Source organism: Schistocerca cancellata, chromosome 1 (assembly GCF_023864275.1).
Source record: "Schistocerca cancellata isolate TAMUIC-IGC-003103 chromosome 1, iqSchCanc2.1, whole genome shotgun sequence".
Lineage (NCBI taxonomy): Eukaryota > Metazoa > Arthropoda > Insecta > Orthoptera > Acrididae > Schistocerca > Schistocerca cancellata.
Genome location: NC_064626.1, coordinates 705091910 through 705114852, shown reverse-complemented (window position 1 = coordinate 705114852; position 22943 = coordinate 705091910). Strand labels below are relative to the sequence as shown.

General features: G+C 40.8%; 1 long non-coding RNA gene across 1 annotated transcript in view; it reads right to left on the bottom strand.

Moving 5' to 3' along the window:
• The window catches only part of LOC126184713 (uncharacterized), a 66392-nt gene that overhangs the window by 39658 nt on the left and 3791 nt on the right, over positions 1-22943 (bottom strand). The window contains exon 2 of the long non-coding RNA XR_007536865.1: positions 16643-16755. This is a non-coding gene — a long non-coding RNA (uncharacterized LOC126184713). The remainder of the gene's footprint in view (positions 1-16642; positions 16756-22943) is intronic.

Sequence of the window (22943 nt, the reverse complement as noted above, 5' to 3'; positions counted from 1 at the left end):
CCACACCATGATGCCGGGTGTTGGCCCTGTGTGCCTCGGTCGTATGCAGTCCTGATTGTGGCGCTCACCTGCACGGCGCCAAACACGCATACGACCATCATTGGCACCAAGGCAGAAGCGACTCTCATCGCTGAAGACGACACGTCTCCATTCGTCCCTCCATTCACGCCTGTCGCGACACCACTGGAGGCGGGCTGCACGATGTTGGGGCGTGAGCGGAAGACGGCCTAACGGTGTGCGGGACCGTAGCCCAGCTTCATGGAGACGGTTGCGAATGGTCCTCGCCGATACCCCAGGAGCAACAGTGTCCCTAATTTGCTGGGAAGTGGCGGTGCGGTCCCCTACGGCACTGCGTAGGATCCTACGGTCTTGGCGTGCATCCGTGCGTCGCTGCGGTCCGGTCCCAGGTCGACGGGCACGTGCACCTTCCGCCGACCCCTGGCGACAACATCGATGTACTGTGGAGACCTCACGCCCCACGTGTTGAGCAATTCGGCGGTACGACCACCCGGCCCTTCCGCATGCCCACTATACGCCCTCGCTCAAAGTCCGTCAACTGCACATACGGTTCACGTCCACGCTGTCGCGGCATGCTACCAGTGTTAAAGACTGCGATGGAGCTCCGTATGCCACGGCAAACTGGCTGACACTGACGGCGGCGGTGCACAAATGCTGCGCAGCTAGCGCCATTCGACGGCCAACACCGCGGTTCCTGGTGTGTCCGCTGTGCCGTGCGTGTGATCATTGCTTGTACAGCCCTCTCGCAGTGTCCGGAGCAAGTATGGTGGGTCTGACACACCGGTGTCAATGTGTTCTTTTTTCCATTTCCAGGAGTGTATTATCATATAGCCAAGTAGTATCAAAACATGCAACATGAATCATTATAAGTGCATTTTTAGCAAATTAACAACTAGTTTTTCACAATATGTTTCTCTGTGGAAAGTAATAATATTTTTCCTGTGGTCTGGTAGAATGGTTGTAGATAAACATTGACTGCAGTATTTATTTAAAGTGGATTTGGCTTCATGTTGATTGAGACTCTGCCTCTTTCTTTGGAAGGTTGTCATTTACTTTCCTGTGGTTTTCTTCTTATAAACATCATCTTGAAATTAAAAAAAAAAACAAGCAGTCTTGGTTGTAGAGTTTTTTTAATTATTATTTCCCAATGATGTTGCGACGTAACATGCTCTCTCATGCATCAATGGCAGTTCTGCAACATAAATTGTCCACCTACCTTGATACTGCTGCAGATCTGCATACGTAACTCCTGACTGCAGCTACTTAAGAGATCTCAGAAAAGTAGTGTTGAAGAAACTGAGATTTCATAACTACACGTCGGAGGCCGCTATAAGTACAAAAAGCTCAAAATAGTCTTGTGAAGTCTAAAGAATAAATCGGAAATGGGTTGCTGTTCAAATTTCTAAGTTCAATGGTCCTTTTAAACTTGCATTAGGATTTTTTTTATTGCTATTAAGCAAGATCATCAGCCCACATGTGTTCAAATCATTTAAGTTTCTGGTCACAGTCCTTGTCACACTCAAACAGCCAGAACTTTTCCTATCCAATTCCGAAATCATTTATGAGAGTAACACAGTCAATAAACTGCTATTTACTTTTGCACTTGGCATTCAGTGGTTGTCTTTAAATAATGTTTTTGCTCGCCATAAATACTCAGTTATAAAAAATTTACTTAGTACCACCACGCTTTTAGTTCAAAGTTTACACACGCGATTTTCTCCAGAACAAAATATCTCTTGACTCTTAAAATTTCACAAATAGTTAATGGTAAACACCAGCTACCTTTATCACTGTACCGAAACGCGGAAGTCACAATATCACTTCATTTTACACATAATGCGTTCGGACGCTTTCAGCATGACCGGCTCCTTCGAAAGCTAGTCCACCACTTCCTTCTTCTCTCTCTGCCTCTACAAGCACCTCTATCTCATCGTTAGGTGGCAAAACCGTCTCACTTCTTATTGGCTGTACAGAATTACAGCCAATCTGAACTGACTTTCAGGGCATGGCTCACGCCAAAATCTAGCAAGAACCAACCACTGCTCTCAGCTCATGGACTTCATTAAAAGAAGCAACTCAAAACTCTCTTGTTAAACAAATAAAGTGAAATAAACTTTAAGCTGTACTTTACATCCGGAATTTAACTATATAGTCGCGAATGTTCTGGCTGTCTCTTACACATTCAAACACGCTTGGACATCCGTCATCCACTAGTAGGGGAACCACCGGTGGATTCGTTCCCACGATACAAAGCTGGAACATTGGCAAGTTCCTATAGAGAATTTCAAACTGACAATTTAATATTGGCGAATGTCCCACATACACTCACACAAGTACTCCCTTCACACTCACCCTAACACAAAACATAAATATCTACTTGAAATTCTTAAAGTTATTACTACAGCAAAATTACAAAAGGTTTTCTAAAATGAGAACTTTCCAAATTTGAATCTAAACACTGAAGGTGTTATCACATCTTTTCAAATAATCACATTTGGTGAACTATTGACATATATATATTGATTTAGTTTTTTAAGTGGCGGATAATTACGTTTTTTACTGACTTCTATTTTTTTTTAGAGTGAAATTTTCACTCTACAGTGGAGTGTGTGCTGATATGAAACTCCCTGGCAGATTAAAACTGTATGCCAGATCGAGACTCAAACTCGGGACCTTTGCCTTTCGCAGGCAAGTGCTCTACCAACTGAGCTACCCAAGCATGACTCACGACCCATCCTCACAGCATTAATTCTGCCAGTATCTCGTCTCCTACCGTCCAAACTTCACAGAAGCTCTCCTGCGAACCTTGCAGAACTAGCACTCCTGGAAGAGACGATATTGCGAGGACATGGCTTAGCCACAGCCTGGGGGATGTTTCTAGAATGAAATTTTCACTCTACAGCAGAGAGTGTGCGCTGATATGAAACTTCCTGGCAGATTAAAACTGTGTGCCGGACCAAGACTCGAACCTGGGATCTTTGCTTTTCACGGGCAAGTGCTCTACCAACTGAGTTACCCAAGCATGACTCACGCCCCATCCTCAGAGCTTTTTTTTTTTTTTAACTTCCAAATTATGACACTTCAGATTTTGACAGATTGTTCCTTTACACAACAGAAGGTTATGTACCTAATATGAAGTTCCTTAAGCTATTTCTAGATCAGTTATTAATTTGTAAAGTTCCAGAGAATGTAACTACTCTGAAGTGCCTCTCCGATACTTTCACACGCTGCAGTCATGCTATATGGTCATGATGCACATCTGCAGGACATAGCTCACCCGTTGCAGATTGTATAAGATTCTGACTGCTTACACTGGAGCCCACATACACTCATATAAGAAAGCTTTAATAGACAAATTGGCGATCGTGCCCTAGCTCCGATGCCTCAATGTGATTTACCTTTATTTAAGCATCTTTGCATTGACTGATATTTGGTAGCGATGGGTACATGGGATACTGCACACAAAGTACCCATCAGGTAAATGCCCTTTGTCAAAGCTTTAAAAATAGTGTGCGGTGTCCTTATTACAGTATGTGGTGCGGTGCAGTGTGGCGCAAACCAAACAGGATCAGGACTACAGTAAATTTTTATATTATAAACCTGCCGGACGTGTAGTTCGTATTCTGACTGTACACATTGTGCTGGATATCCAGTTTGTTCTGGATATCCAGTTTGTTTTACTGCTTCAAATTGTTAGTTTTTGTTGTTTTAATTCAATTTGAAATTTTGTGTTCTAAACTTCAAGAATTTGCATTTTTGTTTCATAACATTATTTTTGAAAGAACTATTTTTTGTTTAATGTAAGTCACTACTCTTGCCGACACAGACCTGGCTGTAACCATAAGTCCCAAATGATTTAATTAACATTTGTCTATGTAGAAATGTTACACAATTTTTCACACTTGTATACATTGCAATTTCTTGTTAATTCTCCTTAAGTTACATGCTTTCACTAAAACTAATTCTGTCCTTTCAAACATGCTGCAGACATCCACATTTTGAAGTATTAATCTGAGTCTAATTTGTATCAAATGATTTTTCTGTAATTTTGTACATTTGTTTGTGATTCATTACAAGTCAAATAAACTGTATGATAAAAAAAGTGTCATATCAAATAAATACCCATTTCCAAGTTTACATCTCTAATTACTTTTTCAGTTTCAAAATAATCAATGAGAGGGTGAACCTTCAATGGAAAGTGTTATATTTATGTATTGTCCACAACAATGTCCCCAAAAGAAATGTTTCTGTTGATTCAGATCCATAATAATTGAAATAATTTCTTCAGTCCGACCAGTAGTATCACATAACATGTATGCAAATTTGTTTTTGAAAGTGTACATGAGACCTTGTGTCAATTACTTCATTAATGGAATTCTGCCTACCCCCCCCCCCCTCCCCCCCACCCCCCGCCGATACGTATCAAGCTCAGAAGAATTTAATTTATTTTTGTATGCATGTTTCACAGATTTATACAGCAGTAATATGGTCAGATTGAATATTACTTTTGCAAAAAAATTACTTGCACAACACACAATAATAAAATACTTATTCATATTATTGACTCAGCAAATGACACAGTGTCTTGAAAGGAGGGTATAAGATGAACATCAACAAAAGCAAAACGAGAATAATGGAATGTAGTCTAATTAAGTCGGGTGATGCTGAAGGAATTAGATTAGGAAATGAGATACTTAAAGTAGTAAAGGAGTTTTGCTATTTGGGGAGCAAAATAACTGATGACGGTCGAAGTAGAGAGGATATAAAATGTAGACTGGTAATGGCAAGGAAAGCGTTTCTGAAGAAGAAATATTTGTTAACATCGAGTATAGATTTAAGTGTCAGGAAGTTATTTCTGAAAGTATTTGTATGGTGTGTAGCCATGTATGGAAGTGAAACATGGACGATAAGTAGTTTGGACAAAAAGAGAAGAGAAGCTTTTGAAATGTGGTGCTACAGAATAATGCTGAAGATTAGATGGGTAGATCACATAACTAATGAGGAGGCATTGAATAGAATTGGGGAGAAGAGGAGTTTGTGGCACAACTTGACTAGAAGAAGGGTTCGGTTGGTAGGACATGTTCTGAGGCATCAAGGGATCACTAATTTAGTACTGGAGGGCAGCGTGGAGGGTAAAAATCGTAGAGGGAGACCAAGAGATGAATACACTAAGCAGATTCAGAAGGATGTATGTTGCAGTAAGTACTGGGAGATGAAGAAGCTTGCACAGGATAGAGTAGCATGGAGAGCTGCATCAAACCAGTCTCAGGACTGAAGACCACAACAATAACAACAATATTGACTATAATACTGTATTAGAAACACAGTACTGGTGTATTTGTACTTGAAAACTTGTCTAAACTAAGCAATCTTTGCATGATAGTAATCTTATATACATGATACTGATATTTGCACTTGAAAACCTCATGCAACTGTTCATGGTAATTACTTATTTTCAAAGCTTGTATATGCAAACTCATCAATACAGTAAAAATTCTGATCCAACCAAAACTACCATAATTCCACTTTTATGTATGTCATCAAAAAAATGCTGAAGTATTTATTATGCTGCAAGTATTTTTGACAATTTATTTCATCATTTCCTCAGAATTATTGAGATCCTTGGTACAGTAAACCATGCAAAACTATTCCACCTGGCATAAAAGATGTAAAGACAGGTGAAATACTCTTAGACTTCAGGAAGAACGTAATAATTAAAAAAAAAAAGGGTGGGTGTTGACAGGTATGAATGTTACAGATCCATCATTTTAACGTCACAGCTGAAAAACACTGAAATGAATTATTTACGTAATTTTTGGGTTCCGGAGAAATACCAGAACACATGAGGCAATACTGACCCTAAATTTTAGCTTAGAGGGTAGACTGAAGAAAGGTAAACCTACATTTATAGCATTTGTAGGTTTAGAGAATGCTTTTGACATTTACTGACTGCACTCTGAAACTTCTAAGGTAGCAGGATAAAATACATGGAGCCCAAGGTCGTTTACAACTTGTACAGAAATTATGAGTCAACAGACATGAAAGGGAAACAGTAGTTGAGAAGGAAATGAGATGGCTTATAGCTTTTCCATGACAGTATTCAATCTGTACACTGAGCAAGCAGCAAAGAAACTGTGACAAAATTGGGAAAGGTAATTGCAGCGAATAAGACAGCTACCAGAGGCACTCTTGATTTGGCAATGGCAATTTTTTGTTTGACACTCCATGGAACTAAAACATGAGATTTTCTTTGTGGTAATGAAGACACATCTCACCATACATTACATCTGAAGGCAAACATTCTAAAGAAGATAGTTTTCTAAGCCATGAGAAGTTGCCTGCACTGATCATGTCATGTCCAGAAATCTTTTGTGGCATGTTGAGAACTGCTTCCTTGTTGTTCATTTCATTGTTTCTAAAGTCTGTTTTGGCAGAACAGTGACTTCTGCTGCAATTTAAAAGATTTAATGATTTGCATCTCATCAACATGTATCTTGTAAATAAATGATCTGTTATTTTTAGAGTTCCACAACTGCTAATAAATCTGTGCCATACAATGGCTGATTTACCTGATCACATGCACATAAGAAGTTAGGATGGTCATTGCACAGCATTACTGACGTTACTCACCCTGATGTGATTAAGCCTACAGGTAATTGACCACAGAATTTTGAAATTACCAAAATGCATGTGGTAACACAAGAAGATATCAGAGACAGTAAGCCATTACATTACCTAGGGCACCTGCGTAGTAAAATCAACATAGTAACTGTGCCTGACACAGATTAGATTAGATTAATACTAGTTCCATGGATCATGAATACGATATTTCATAATGATGTGGAACGAGTCAAATTTTCCAATACATGACATAATTAAGTTAATTTAACAACATAATTAAGTTAATATAACAACTTTTTTATTTTGTTTTTTTTAATTTTTTTTTGAATTTATATCTAAAAATTCCTCTATGGAGTAGAAGGAGTTGTCATTCAGAAATTCTTTTAATTTCTTCTTAAATACTTGTTGGTTATCTGTCAGACTTTTGATACTATTTGGTAAGTGACCAAAGACTTTAGTGGCAGTATAATTCACCCCTTTCTGTGCCAAAGTTAGATTTAATCTTGAATAGTGAAGATCATCCTTTCTCCTAGTATTGTAGTTATGCACACTGCTATTACTTTTGAATTGGGTTTGGTTGTTAATAACAAATTTCATAAGAGAGTACATATACTGAGAAGCTACTGTGAATATCCCTAGATCCTTAAATAAATGTCTGCAGGATGATCTTGGGTGGACTCCAGCTATTATTCTGATTACATGCTTTTTTGCAATAAATACTTTATTCCTCAGTGATGAATTACCTCAAAATATGATGCCATATGCAAGCAATGAGTGAAAATAGGCATAGTAAGCTAATTTACTAAGATGTTTATCACCAAAATTTGCAATGACCCTTATTGCATAAGTAGCTGAACTCAAATGTTTCAGCAGATCATCAGTGTGTTTCTTCCAACTTAATCTCTCATCAATGGACACACCTAAAAATTCTGAAGATTCTACCTTAGCTATATGCTTCTGATTAAGGTCTATATTTATTAATGGCGTCATACCATTTACTGTGCGAAACTGTATGTACTGTGTCTTATCAAAATTCAGTGAGAGTCCATTTACAAGGAACCACTTAGTAATTTTCTGAAAGACATTATTGACAATTTCAACAGTTAATTCTTGTCTGTCAGGTGTGATTACTATACTTGTATCATCAGCAAAGAGAACTAACTTTGCCTGTTCATGAATATAGAATGGCAAGTCATTAATATATATTAAGAACAACAAAGGACCCAAGACCAACCCTTGTGGAACCCCATTCTTGTTAGTTCCCCAGTTTGAGGAATGTGCTGATCTTTGCATATTATGAGAACTGCTTATTTCAACATTCTGCGCTCTTCTAGTTAGGTACGAATTAAACCATTTGAGCACTGTCCCACTCATGCCACAATACTTGAGCTTGTCTAGTAGAATTTCATGATTTACACAATCAAAAGCCTTTGAGAGATCACAAAAAATCCCAATGGGTGGTGTTCGGTTATTCAGATCATTCAAAATTTGATTGGTGAAAGCATATATGGCATTTTCTGTTGAAAAACCTTTCTGGAAACCAAACTGACATTTTGTTAGTACTTCATTTTTACAGATATGTGAAGCTACTCTTGAATACATTACTTTCTCAACAATTTTGGACAAAGCTGTTAGTAGGGAGATTGGACGGTAATTGTTGACATCAGATCTATCCCCTTTTTTATGCAAAGGTATAACAATAGCATATTTCAGTCTATTAGGGAAAATGCCCTGTTCCAGAGAGCTATTACACAGGTGGCTGAGAATCTTACTTATCTGTTGAGAACAAGCTTTTAGTATTTTGCTGGAAATGCCATCAATTCCATGTGAGTTTTTGCTTTTAAGCAAGTTTATTATTTTCCTAATTTCAGAGGGAGAAGTGGGTGAGCTTTCAATTGTATCAAATTGCATAGGTATGGCCTCTTCCATTAACAGCCTAGCATCTTCTAATGAACACCTGGATCCTACTATATCCACAACATTTAGAAAATGATTATTAAAAATATTTTCAACTTCTGACTTTTTGTTCGTAAAGTTTTCATTCAATTCGATGGTAATACTGTCTTCCTGTGCTCTTGGTTGACCTGTTTCTCTTTTCATAATATTCCAAATTGTTTTAATTTTATTATCAGAGTTGCTGATTACAGACATGATACACATACTTCTGGATTTTTTAATAACTTTTCTTAATATAGCACAGTAGTTTTTATAATGTTTGATAGTTTCTAGGTCACTACTCTTTCTTGCTGTCAGATACATTTCCTTTTTCCGGTTACAAGATATTTTTATACCCTTAGTAAGCCATGGTTTGTTACATGGTTTCTTACGAGTATATTTAACTATTTTCTTGGGGAAGCAGTTTTCAAATGCATTTACAAAAGTGTCATGAAATAAATTATATTTTAAATTGGCATCAGGTTCACGGTACACCTCATCCCAGTCTAGCTGCTGTAGGCTTTCCCTGAAATTTGCAATTGTTAAATTCTTGACTCGACATGCTACTTTGGAGGACTGTTTAGTACTGCTGAATGGAGCTATGTCATATATTGTAACACATTACTTCATATGCTCTGGAGTAGTTGTCTTCCATCTTGAGTTAACCCCTTCATACCCAAATAAATTTCAACGCAAAAGAAAAGTAAAAAATCATCTTTTGTTACTAGTAATGAAGTGTTACAGAGTACATAAGGTCAAATCTATATAAGATATATTATACCTGTCAGGTATAACTGGGTATATACACTCCTGGAAATTGAAATAAGAACACCGTGAATTCATTGTCCCAGGAAGGGGAAACTTTATTGACACATTCCTGGGGTCAGATAAATCACATGATCACACTGACAGAACCACAGGCACATAGACACAGGCAACAGAGCATGCACAATGTCGGCACTAGTACAGTGTATATCCACCTTTCGCAGCAATGCAGGCTGCTATTCTCCCATGGAGACGATCGTAGAGATGCTGGATGTAGTCCTGTGGAACGGCTTGCCATGCCATTTCCACCTGGCGCCTCAGTTGGACCAGCGTTCGTGCTGGACGTGCAGACTGCGTGAGACGACGCTTCATCCAGTCCCAAACATGCTCAATGGGGGACAGATCCGGAGATCTTGCTGGCCAGGGTAGTTGACTTACACCTTCTAGAGCACGTTGGGTGGCACGGGATATATGCAGACGTGCATTGTCCTGTTGGAACACCAAGTTCCCTTGCCGGTCTAGGAATGGTAGAACAATGGGTTCGATGACGGTTTGGATGTACCGTGCACTATTCAGTGTCCCCTCGACGATCACCAGTGGTGTACGGCCAGTGTAGGAGATCGCTCCCCACACCATGATGCCGGGTGTTGGCCCTGTGTGCCTCGGTCGTATGCAGTCCTGATTGTGGCGCTCACCTGCACGGCGCCAAACACGCATACGACCATCATTGGCACCAAGACAGAAGCGACTCTCATCGCTGAAGACGACACGTCTCCATTCGTCCCTCCATTCACGCCTGTCGCGACACCACTGGAGGCGGGCTGCACGATGTTGGGGCGTGAGCGGAAGACGGCCTAACGGTGTGCGGGACCGTAGCCCAGCTTCATGGAGACGATACCCCAGGAGCAACAGTGTCCCTAATTTGCTGGGAAGTGGCGGTGCGGTCCCCTACGGCACTGCGTAGGATCCTACGGTCTTGGCGTGCATCCGTGCGTCGCTGCGGTCCGGTCCCAGGTCGATGGGCACGTGCACCTTCCGCCGACCACTGGCGACAACATCGATCTACTGTGGAGACCTCACGCCCCACGTGTTGAGCAATTCGGCGGTACGTCCACCCGGCCTCCCGCATGCCCACTATACGCCCTCGCTCAAAGTCCGTCAACTGCACATACGGTTCACGTCCACGCTGTCGCGGCATGCTACCAGTGTTAAAGACTGCGATGAAGCTCCGTATGCCACGGCAAACTGGCTGACACTGACGGCGGCGGTGCACAAATGCTGCGCAGCTAGCGCCATTCGACGGCCAACACCGCGGTTCCTGGTGTGTCCGCTGTGCTGTGCGTGTGATCATTGCTTGTACAGCCCTCTCGCAGTGTCCGGAGCAAGTATGGTGGGTCTGACACACCGGTGTCAATGTGTTCTTTTTTCCATTTCCAGGAGTGTAGCATATTTCTGACAACAGGCCTTGAGAAATGAACACTTATGACACTTCATTTAATATTAAATATTTATTTAACTTTTGATGATGCAGTAATAGGATTTAAAAATGATTAAAAACAAAAAATACAAGCTGAAATATATTTTCATTAATTATATGTAACTGGAATTCTCAGATGAAGTTTACACTTTTGTTTGGGCAAAGATGAATGTTAAACTTACCACAAATGAATAGTGCCTGTCCTTTAGAATTTGATCTTTTAAATCCCTGCCTTGCATTTGTAACCTGAGGCCAACGACATACTGCATTAATTTGGATGGACTTAACTGAAACTGGTTTTGTTGAACTCTGAAGCTTCTTGTATAATAATTCTGCCTCTACACTGGCTGAAAGGCTACTTCTTTTTTTTGACATGGCTTTTCCCTACTTGCAGAGTGCATCTACTACTTTGGATTTGAATTCTAGTGGATAATTTTGTTTCTTACAGGGTATCTCGAAACTGTCACAGAACCTCTCCATGGTTGGTACATGAGCTTTCAAATGTTCATTTGCATTTTGAGATGCACAAAACCCTGGAGATACAGCACTAAAAAAATCAATGCTTCAGACTGTTAGCAGTTCATTAGAATTTCCACATCACATTGAATGTGAAATGTAATCAGTCAAAACACTGCCGTGGTCAGATGTTAATACAGGGTGTACATAAAGTCTGGGAACACTTTCAATTATTGCACAAAAATCAAACATTGTACAGATATCACACATATGTCATTTTTAAGAGAAACCCTGAAAGTTTTTTTCACATATACTGCCACAGCATTTGCCGATAGTTAGCGCTAGTTGCAAACGTGGCAAGTTCAGGTGCGGAGCAAGCTTTCTGTGTGGTGAAGTTTGACAAAAATAAGTATGCTACAGCTGTTCAACAGATGTTTAGAACCAAGTACGGTAAGAAGCCACCAACAAGAAGGGCTATTTACCACTGGCACAACAAATTCGTTACCATGGGTTGCTTGTGCCCGGCAAAGAGAAGTGGGCATCCCAGTGTGAGGGAAGTAAATGTGGAGCGTGTACGAGAGACATTCATAAGGAGTCCAAAGAAATCGGTGCGTCATGCATCCTGTGAACTCGAAATGGCTCCAATGACAGTGTGGAAAGTCCTGCAGCAGAAGCTGTCTATGAAACCATTCAAATTGGAGCTAGTGCAGAAGCTCAATGATGACGACATCGACAAACGATTTGAGTTTTGTTTGCAGTTGCAACAACTGAATGAGGATGGGGATGTCATTGATGATTGCTAATATTTTAGCGAAGAAGCCACTTTTCACGCTAATGGGAAAAATAATAGGCATAAGTGTCGAATCTGGGGTACAAAGCATCCACATGAATGCATTGAATTCAAGTGTGATTCCCCAAAGGTAAGTGTTTTTTGTGCCTTGTCATGTCGAAAACTGTACAGGCCATTCTTCTTTGCCGAGAGCATTGTCACTGGATATTCCCACTTAGACATGTTGCAGCAATGGCTGATGCCTCAAATGCAATCAGACTCTCTCTTCATCTTTCAGCAGGATGAGGCTCCACCCCATTTTTATCATGAAATTCTTGGGTACCTGAACACGGAGCTGCCACATCGATTGATCAGCCGTACTACAGAAGGGACAGCTGTTTCATGAAATGACCTCCCCGATCACCAGATCTCACTCCATGTGGCTTTTTTCTTAGGGAAGACATTAAAAATGTGGTGTATGTACCACCTCTACCATGTGATGTAGCAGAGCTCCGGGAGAGAATACGGCCAGTCGACGACATCATGCTGGGATGGGTATGGCTAAAATTTGGTTACTGCATTGATGTCTGCCAGGTCACTCATGGTTCGCTTACTGAATGTTTGTAAAAAAACTTTCAGAGTTTATCTTCAAAATGCAATATGTATGAAATCTGTACAATGTTTAGTTCTTGTGCAATAAATAATTGAAAGTGTTCCCGGACTTTATGCACACTTTGTATGTATTATTGAAAACAACACAATTGGTCACTGAAGTATCCCAGTGCTACAAATCAATGGGAATATTTACTTTCATTGCATTTGATTTTATTTCCACAGAGTTACACAAACAGTCTTTTCAAATTCACTTGCACATGCAACTAGATTATTGCATTAAAATGTGATTTACATCACATCACAGATATAACACAACAAACAAATAATTTTCAAAACTGAACTTCCCTCTGTGACATAGAAGGCCCTGCAGTTATTCCAGAATGAACTCGTCAGTTGCAAGTGGTGCAGAGCAGTCACCTACATCGTGTTGGTTTCACTGGAAATTTGATCAGGTGCACCTTACCTTGCACCTACTCAAATGGCAATGGCAGTTGGACATAGGCACATTGGATTGTTAGACAGTCTCTGTACTAGTGACTGGGAGAGTAGATGGAAATTTCTTTCAGATGCAGGCTCAGATTTGTGCATTTACCCATACACTTTCCTATATAACTGCTGGCTGCCAACTTTGTTCTGACATTCTGTTACTAATAAGTCATCAATAGCCACTTATGATATGGAATGTGCTGAGCTGGACTTGGGGCTGTTTTGTGCCTTCATCTGGAATTTTAGTGTGGTGAATGGCACATAGCTTATATGTGGAACTGATGTCTCAGTATATTACCACATGTTACCTGATGTAGCAAATGCCTGCCTCATTGACAATGTCACCAAAAGTTCTGCTGCTGGATTCAAACACAGTGCAGTGATTCATAGTGTCAGGCTACTGCAGGCAGCTAAAAGCAGAAATGCCTACTTGCTAGATCAGTTTCCAGCTATAAGCAGACCACTGATGCGTCAAGGGAGGTATGTCACAACACTGCAACTGCATTTTGTCAAAATTATCAATGGTCCACCAGTTTCATGCTGTCCTAGATGTTTAGCTCCCAACCCTCTCACGATCACAAAGGCAGAGTTTAACTCAATGCTTAGGGTGGTATTATTCATCCCTCTTTTAGTCCTTGGTCTTCATCCCTCCATCTTGTACTCAAAAAGGGTGGTTTGTGGCACCTGTGTGATGATTAGTGTGTGCTGAAGGCAAGAACAATTCCATGGTCATTGCTGCTACCAGAGAAACTGGAAGCCATCATGAAGATCCCACATCTGGAAACCATCAAGGAGCTATACCATTTCTTAGGGATGATGAATTTTACCTGCAATATCTGTCCCACTCTACTGACTGAATTCGGCCATCCACTGGACAGATGAGATGAGCTTTGCTATTAAAGCAGCAAAGCAAAGCCTAGCAAATATTGTACTTTTTTAACACCCTGTATTGGATGCAACACTAATATTAGTAATCAGTGCCAGAGAGACAGCTATTGGTGCAGAGTTGCTGCACAAGTCAATGGCAGCCACCTACCTTCTTCTCACACAAGTTTTCCACATCTCAATAGGAATGAAGTACTCATCATCGTGAGCTTCTGTCCATATAAGAAAGCAATCAGGTGCTTTTGAACACAGTTGCAAGCCAGAGAATTCGTGATATTTACCAATCACAAACCACTTATCTATGCCATCAAACAGGGTAACAAGTGTTCACCATGGCAGTCCAACCACCTGGAAATTATTCGTCAATTCAGCACATTTATTATGTAAACAACGTGGTCTCCAACTGTCTGTCTTGGATTAACAATGTGATAAGTTTTATTGATGATGTTCAGCTTGCAAAGATATGGGCATCTGATGAGAAACTTCAGAAGTTACTGTGTGATGTACTGTATTGTAGCAATTACAACTTGTCAACATACCTGGTTATGATGTCCAACTATATTGTGACATTTCCAGTCGAAAGTCTCACCGTTGCTGCCATCTGCTTTCTGCAGACCTGTATTTGACAGTGTCTACAGCCTTTGCCATGCTGGCATTAGAGCAATGACTCACCTGCTGTCAAAATGTTTTGTCTGGCCTGTTTTTTTAGAATAATTGTCACGAGTAGGTTTATGCACGACTTCAGAAATAGCACAGTAAAATAGCCTGTCATGTGCATGTGCCCATTGGAAAATCTTCATACACAGCAATGGACTTTGTACACGTGCACATTGATGTTGTAGGCCACTTCCTGCTTCTAATGGTCAACGTTATTCATTGACTGCTTGCTGATCATATTGAATAATAACCACTTGGCTGCTCTTGTAATTAACTTGTTCAACAACCAGTTTCATAGCCTAGGAGCCACACCATCAGATTAAATCTGTTAAATTAAAAAATGTGTCCACTACAATTGTGGCTGAATCATAGTTACAATTAATAGTGGGAAATGGAGTAAATTACTTACATGGTGAATCAAGACCTTGAAGTTGCAACATGGGCAGGACCGAACACTCCTTGTCTATGAATAAATGATGTAGTCAGAAGATTGTCTAGTAAATGGAAATTAGGGTCCATAGTTGCTTAACCAAGCCTAAAAATTTTTTAAAAACTATAAAGAACGCCAAGAAATATCCTCCCACCCTAATGTGATAAAAGATCAATAATGGGCTAGAATATCCAGTTAAAAATTAAAAACACCTACCATGAGTCCAACAGACAACAATAGGCCAAATATAACCAATTAACTATGAGATATAGAGACACAATCTATCCAGAGAGCCAAAAAATTGATGAAAATGTAGGAGGTACCAAAAAGAACCCACTTAGTAACAAAAACAGTATAAAGATGATAACTTATGGGGAAATTTGTGTGAAAATGACGTACCATAAATACAGCAGACTGCCTATTGACTTTTACACAATGGCTAGTATCTGAACCAGTTGTCTACATACTGACAGAGACACTAGCCTTTGCCTTTCTTTTCAAATTGGATTTCTTGCTTCAGATGGCATCTGCAAATTACTATAGATAATTCAAGTTTGATTCAGAGTTATTTAACCAAATCCAGCAAATTCTGTCACTTTCCATTGATGAACAACCAGTTACTACCTTGCAAGCAATGACATCGAATGAGGGTACCATTCACTAAGGGCTGCCTTAACATGTCACACCACACGCCGGACAACCACCACATTATCTACAGTCTTACTTGGTCTTTGCACTACTCACAAAATGGACTTAGTGTCATCATCAGTAGAACACATACATGGCAAAACAATTCAGCTGCCCACCTAATTCATCGATTTGAGATCTTCATAGCTACCAGACCGTTGTCCATCAGATTTTGTTTGTCACTTGAAAACCACATCAAGCCTCCAAACATGGAGCAGCACCTACCTTCGTGCATCAGGATCTGCAAATGTGCCCAAAATGTAGATGGTGTCAAACCTCTAGCTCCATATACAGGTCCACATCGGTTGGGCAAAAGAGGAGTATTAAATGGTAACACTACTACTGTCCCAGCTGACAGAGTAGAATCAGTGAGCTTATTTCCACAAATACTACCTACACTTGTAACTCAAAACCATCCTCAGCCTCAAATGCAATACTAGTCATTTCCTTTCCTGTTTATTCGCAACTTCCATCCTGATAAGCCGCCTGTTACTACACAGACAGTGCACGTGCTTGCGGCGGTAAATGAGGGAAATGTGCTGCTTAATTTTACATAATTCCATAGATGATCACATACTGTCAGTGTTTGATCACTTTTCCAGTATATTGGGACCCATTAGCACAACAGCTATTGGTACTCATGGTGTTACAGGAGTGCTCTACGTTGTTTAATACTATTTCATAACTGACATCTGATACTTAGCAAAAAATAGTTCACTATGAATGCTGGGTCAACCCATTCTCTTTTCTCTATCAAAACATGACTATTTTATTGCCCCTAATGATGCTGTGAAACCAGTCATGCTTATAAACAAAGTACTTACAGCTGAAGTGGTCTCACCTGAAAACGTACTGCAGCTGGCCATGACACTAAATCATTAGAACTCCACATCCGTATCAGCATCTTCAAGAACTTCGTTGACTCTCTTTCTGCATGCCTCACAGAAATCTGCACTGCAAAATGTGGATAGTCAAGCTTTTGACAGGTTATCACATTAATGTGACTGGGTAGTGTATAATATACCAGACTTTTCCCATTGCTTCACCCATGTCATGTTTGATACATACATCACAAAAATTTCCTCCACTTCTCTTTGTCATCTCCTCCTGCTCCCTATCTCTGCCCATCTCCTCCTATCCTCTCTCTGTCCATCTCCTCTTCCCTCCCTTTTCTGTCCCTCTACTCATCCTCCTCAATCACTCTGTGTCCATCTCCTCCTCCCTCTTCTCTCTCTATCCATTTCATCTCTCCCTCTACCTGTCTCCCTCTCTTTGTAAATCCCATCTTCCCCTCTTTTTCTCTGCAGGGCAACCAACTTGTAAGGGGCTTGAAAACAGTTTTTTTTTTGTCCCTGATGTGTAGGCTGTCTTGCAAAATTGATTGACAACCCAGGCTTCTATTACTGCAACCCAACACGTATGTCGTGTGAGGCAGCCTACATGTCAGGGGTTGCAAATTGTTATGTGCCCCTGACGCGCACACACACACACACACACATGTACATGTACATATACTGAACACACCTCCTCCTCCACTCTCCGTGTCCACCTCTTCCTTTCCACATCATCCTTCCATCACTATCTTTCCATCTCCTCCTCCCCACTCTCTCTGTCTCTTAATCTCCTCCCCCTCTATCTGTCCATTTCTTCCATCCCTTCCTTCTGACCATATCCTTCTTCCCCTCTTTCCATCTCACATTCTTCCTTTTCAACCTTCCCACTATCCCTCTACACTGTCCACCTGCCTCATGCATCTACCCTGCTCAGTTCTCACTGTCCATTTCCTCCTGCCCCTCACTCTGTCCATCCTCTCCTCTAATAATCTCAACTTGTCCCCAGCCATGCTCATTGGAATGTGGAGCCCCTACAATACAGTTAAATAAGGCTTGTCGATACTACTCCTACACACACCTGTCATGCAGGGCAGGCTACACATATGGGACTTGAAAAACCATTTAGTTGCACCTGATGTACAGGCCACTGTGCATACCAGACTGATACTGCTCCAACACATCCCATGTATCATGCAGGGCAGCCTTCATGCTGTGGCCTGAAACACTGTTTCTTGCCACTGCCATGTAGGTTACCCTGCAAAACTGGTTGATTTAGCAGGCTGATATTGTTCGTACATAATATGACTATTGTGTAAGGCAATCTATATGCCAGGGATCGGGAAAAATACATTTTTACCTTTACCCCCCATCCCTATGCTTAAAAAGGGATAGAGGGTACAGATAAAAATGCATTTTTCCCGGTCCCTGGCATACAGGTTGCCTTACACAACAGGCATATTAGGTGTGAACAGTATTAGCCTGCTAAATCAACCAGTTTTGCAGGCCTCATGATACTCATGGGGCCTGCTGTTTCTGTACCAAATCTGGCTGAAATCAATCTAGGGGTTTGGGAGATAATCCCGAACATACACACAATTGCTCTGATTTATATAATATAAGACATATATAGAGTAGCCTTCTTCCAATGGTTTTGCCCACATATGGATTTGGCACATCTCCTCCTCCTCCTCCCCCTCTGTGTCCATCTCTTCCTTCCTCTGACCTTCGTCCACCTCATTCTCCCACCACTATTTATCTACATCTACATCTACATCTACATCTACATATATACTCCGCTAGCCACCAAGTGGTGTGTGGCAGAGGGCACAATTTGCACCAAAGCCATATTTCCTCCCCTCTTTTCCACTCGTGGATCGCACAAGGGAAAAACGACTGTTTCAATGCCTCAGTACGAGCTCTTATTTCCCTTATCTTTGAATTATGATCATTACACGATTTGAAAGTTGGTGGTAATAATATATGCTCTACATCCTCGGTGAAGATTGAATTTTGGAATTTAGTGAGCAGCCCCTTCTGTTTAGCGCGTCATCTATCTGAAAGTGTGTCCCACTTCAAACTTTCTATGAGATTTGTAATGCTCTCGCGATGGCTAAATGTACCAGTCACAAATCTTGCCACTCTTCTTTGGACCTTCTCAATCTCTTGAATCAGACCCAACTGGTAAGGGTCCCATACAGACGAACAATACTCTAAGACTGGATGAACTAACGTATTGCAAGCTATTTCCTTTATTGAAGGACTGCATCGGTTCAGGATTCTACCAATAAACCGCAATCTAGAGTTCGCCTCACACGTTACTTGTGTAGTCTGATCATTCCATTTGAGATCATTTCGAATAGTCACACCCAGATACTTCACCGATGTTACCGCTTCCAAAGACTGATCATTTATTTTGTACTCATACATTAATGGGGATTTTTGCCTCATTATACGCCGTAGGTTACACTTACTAATATTGAGAATAACTGCCAGTCATTACACCACACATTTATTTTCTGCAAATCCTCACAACTTTCGTGTGATACTACTTTCCTGTAAACTACAGCATCATCAGCAAACAGTCTAAGGAGCTGTCAATATCATCAACCTGATCGTTTGTGTAAATCGTAAAAAGCAGAGGACCTATTACGCTGCCCTGGGGCACATTTAAAGTTACTCTTGTTTCTGTTGAAGTTACCCCATTCAGGACGACACACTGCTCCCTGTCTGTTAGAAAACTTTCTATCCAACCACATATGTCATTGGATACGCTGTAAGTGCACACTTTTTGTAGCAAGCAACAAGTCAAACGCCTTTCGAAAGTAGAGAAATATGGCATCAACCTGGGAGCTGGTATCTAGAGCCTGTTGTATATCATGCACAAAGAGGGCCAGCTGTGTCTCGCATGACTGCTGTATCCTAAAACTGTGTTGGTTTCTGCAGATGAGCTTCTCAGAGTCTAGAAAGGTCATTATGTCTGAGCATAAAGTATGTTCCACGATTCTACAACAAATCGATGGCAGTGAAATTGGCCAGTAATTATGTTCATCCGATTTTCTACCCTTTTTATAGATTGCTATGACTTGGGCCTTCTTCCAGTCCCATGGAAGTTTTTGCCGTTTCAATGATCTCTGATAGATGACGGATAAGAATGGTGCTATATTTGTAGCATAGTCAACATAAAATCTTACAGGGCCAGATGCCTTTCTGGTGTCTAAGGATCTTAACTGTTTTACAGTCCCAGATACACTAAACTCTATGTCAGCCATCCTTTCGTTTGTTTGATAGTTGAATTGGGGAATGATGCTGCAGTCCTCTATCATAAATGAGTTTTTGAAAGCTAGGTTTAGAATTTCCGCCTTCTGTTTATCATCATCAGTTACATTACCTGTACTGTCAGCAAGAGAAGGTATTGAATTATTTGTAGCGTTCATAGATTTTACTTATTGGGGTTATTTTTAGAATCTGCAGATAAAATATTGCTTTCAAATTCGTTAAAAGAGTCTCTCATTGTCCTTCTGACAGCTGCTTTCATTCCTCCATCCCACTCATCTATTTTCTCTCTCCTTTTATCCAGCTCCTCCACTCACCCTGTCTGACCATATCTTCCTTCCTCCCCTCCCCCTCCTGACCACATCCTTCTACCCCTCTCTCTTTTCATCTCCTCTGCCTCCTCCTTCTTTTCCATCTGCACACTCTCTCTGTCCGTCTACCCTGTCCCTCTCTCTACATCCACCTCCTCCTCCACACTCTCTCTATCTATCTCCTTCTACCCCTCCTATCTCAGTCTGTCCTCTCCTGGCTCCCTCTCTCTGCTCATATCCTCCTGCCCTTTCTCTCCTTATCTATTCCCTCATGGCCCCTTTCACTGTCCATCACCTCCTCTATCCATCTCAACAATCCCTCTGCCATGCCCATCCACACAAGTAGCAATGCAGACAGGTTGATACTGCAGGCTTCTTACTCCCAAAGACGCCTGTTGTGCAGGATAGCCTTCAAGTCATGGGCTTCAAACCAGCTTTGGTCCATGACATATAGGCTGCTATGAAAAGTAGGCCAATATTACTCCAAATTAATGTGCCGGGATAACGAATACAGCAGGAGCTGGAAAAACATGTTTTTCCCCATAGCTACTTGAGCTAGGTTATAAATCCCCCAGTTCTGATGCTCCTGAGGTTTGGTGTTTGTGTGCCAGATTTATTTAAATAACCGAATAGGTTGACTAACCACATCCCATACTGTTTGTTTAGTACAAATAATGCAGGTAAAAAACATTGGAAGCACAAAAGATTGACGTTATATGCAGAAATAGCAAGCTGACAAGGCATTGTGGATTTCATTTGATCTGGTATTGATCTGTTCTTAATGTACTGTCCCATTCTGCTACATTACAAACACCCCCTCCCCTCCTCCCCCCACCCCTCTCCAAGTACTTCACCTGCAAATAAGACCTAAGGGCAAGACTCAGCCAAGGCATGCATTCATCAGGGAGGGAAATTTGTTACAAAGAGTAATTGTGGTGTGTGTTTTTGCTTGTGAGACAAAGTGGTGACAATAACTTGTGTATTAATCATGTTGTAGGAAAGTTCTTGTAGGATGAAATACTTTCAGATTAAATGAGTGCTACTCACTTCCCCCCCCCCCCCCCCCCCCCCTCCTCTCCTTGCCCGTCTTCTATGGTACCCACTAGACTAACAGTGCCAGTGCTGTATTTTTAGCAGGTGGGTTGGTTGTGGTGGCAGTAGTAGGGTGGGTTGGTTGTGGTGGCAGTAGTGTGAGGTGGGTTGAGTGAAGTGACAGGGAGGTGGGAGGCAAGGAGAGGGACTGGGTGGCTAGTGGCATGGAAGGAAGCAGTCAGTTTACCAGCAAGGAATGTGGGAGGAAGCATGGCAGATATGTAGGCTGGCACAACTGTATCACTCACATAGAGATCATGAGAATAAGATTAGAATAATTACTGCAGGCACAGAGGCATTCAAACAATCATTTTTCCCATGCTCCATACATGAATGGAACAGGAAGAAACCCTAATAGCTGGTACAATGGGACATATCCTCTACCATGCACGTCACAATGCTTTACATAGTATAGATGTAGATGTAGAAGGCTTCACCTACCATTACCAGTGATTTTTATTCAAACTCTAAGCAATAACCCGGATCGAAATTGGAATCCAGGACTGTTCGATTAGTAGTCAGTCATTACCGCTAGACTACAGTAATCAGTACAAATTTCTTATAGAGTGGATTTAAGAAGGATGCATGGAAGCTGAGTCATTTGGAGACAAATAGAAAAGAAACTGAAGCCATCGTTGTAACTGCAATTTTACACAGTCATACGATAGCAATGAGGTAGATACCTCTTGGGTCAACAGAAAGCTCCAACTTACCGCAGACTCCTCCCTGTAGAATCCTGTGTAAGTTCCATGACAGTCTCCATTATCCTTTTGCAGGAGTTACACCAAACTGTTACAAACCTTGCAACAAATAGTTTAATTCCTTTTATATCTACTGTCACATCTTTCTTATGTTCCCCGGTGTCAATTAATTGTTTTGTAAAAGTTTGGCTTTTCTTTTAAGTGATGACTTCTGATTGTGGCTTAAGCTCACCTTAATGCCTGACCTTTGGTAAAACTAGAATTTCATCTTTAGATTTGGCAATACATGCTTTCAGCCAAGAATTTAACACAATATCCAACTGCATAAATAAATATGACACCACCAGATCTATGTGATATTCATTCTTGATCTAAAATACAGTAACTCTTCATATTAAACATTTCTTTGCACAAGGCATTACAATAATTGCTTAATTCTCAGTCTCTATGTAAATATCACATTGACAGATCAAAATACAACAACAGACTGTACTCATTTGTTAAATTTAGTCACTTTCCCTATTTTCATCAGTGGCTGTTCCTCCAGGGTCCATGCACTTCTCTGACCTAGACTGAGAATGCCCCTCAGCAGATACTGCAACTTGCTTAGTTACTGTAATTACTGTCCCACTCTGAAGACACGTCATCTCTTCCAATTACTTGCCACATGCAAGTATATACCAAAAACTGCATTCTCTCAAATATTAAGTTATTCTGTCATTTTATAGTTCACGAGCATCATTTACAGTATTAGCAAGGTAGACGCAGGGATACCTATGATCTTTCCAGAATGATGTGTAACACCACCTATTCCATCACTCAGATGTACCATTTTATCAAGTTCACAAATTATACATGGTGATCATTTCTCCTGTATTTCCTGGGAGCTCCCGTAACATATCAATTTTTTTTTTTAAAGTCCTCCTGGCTCC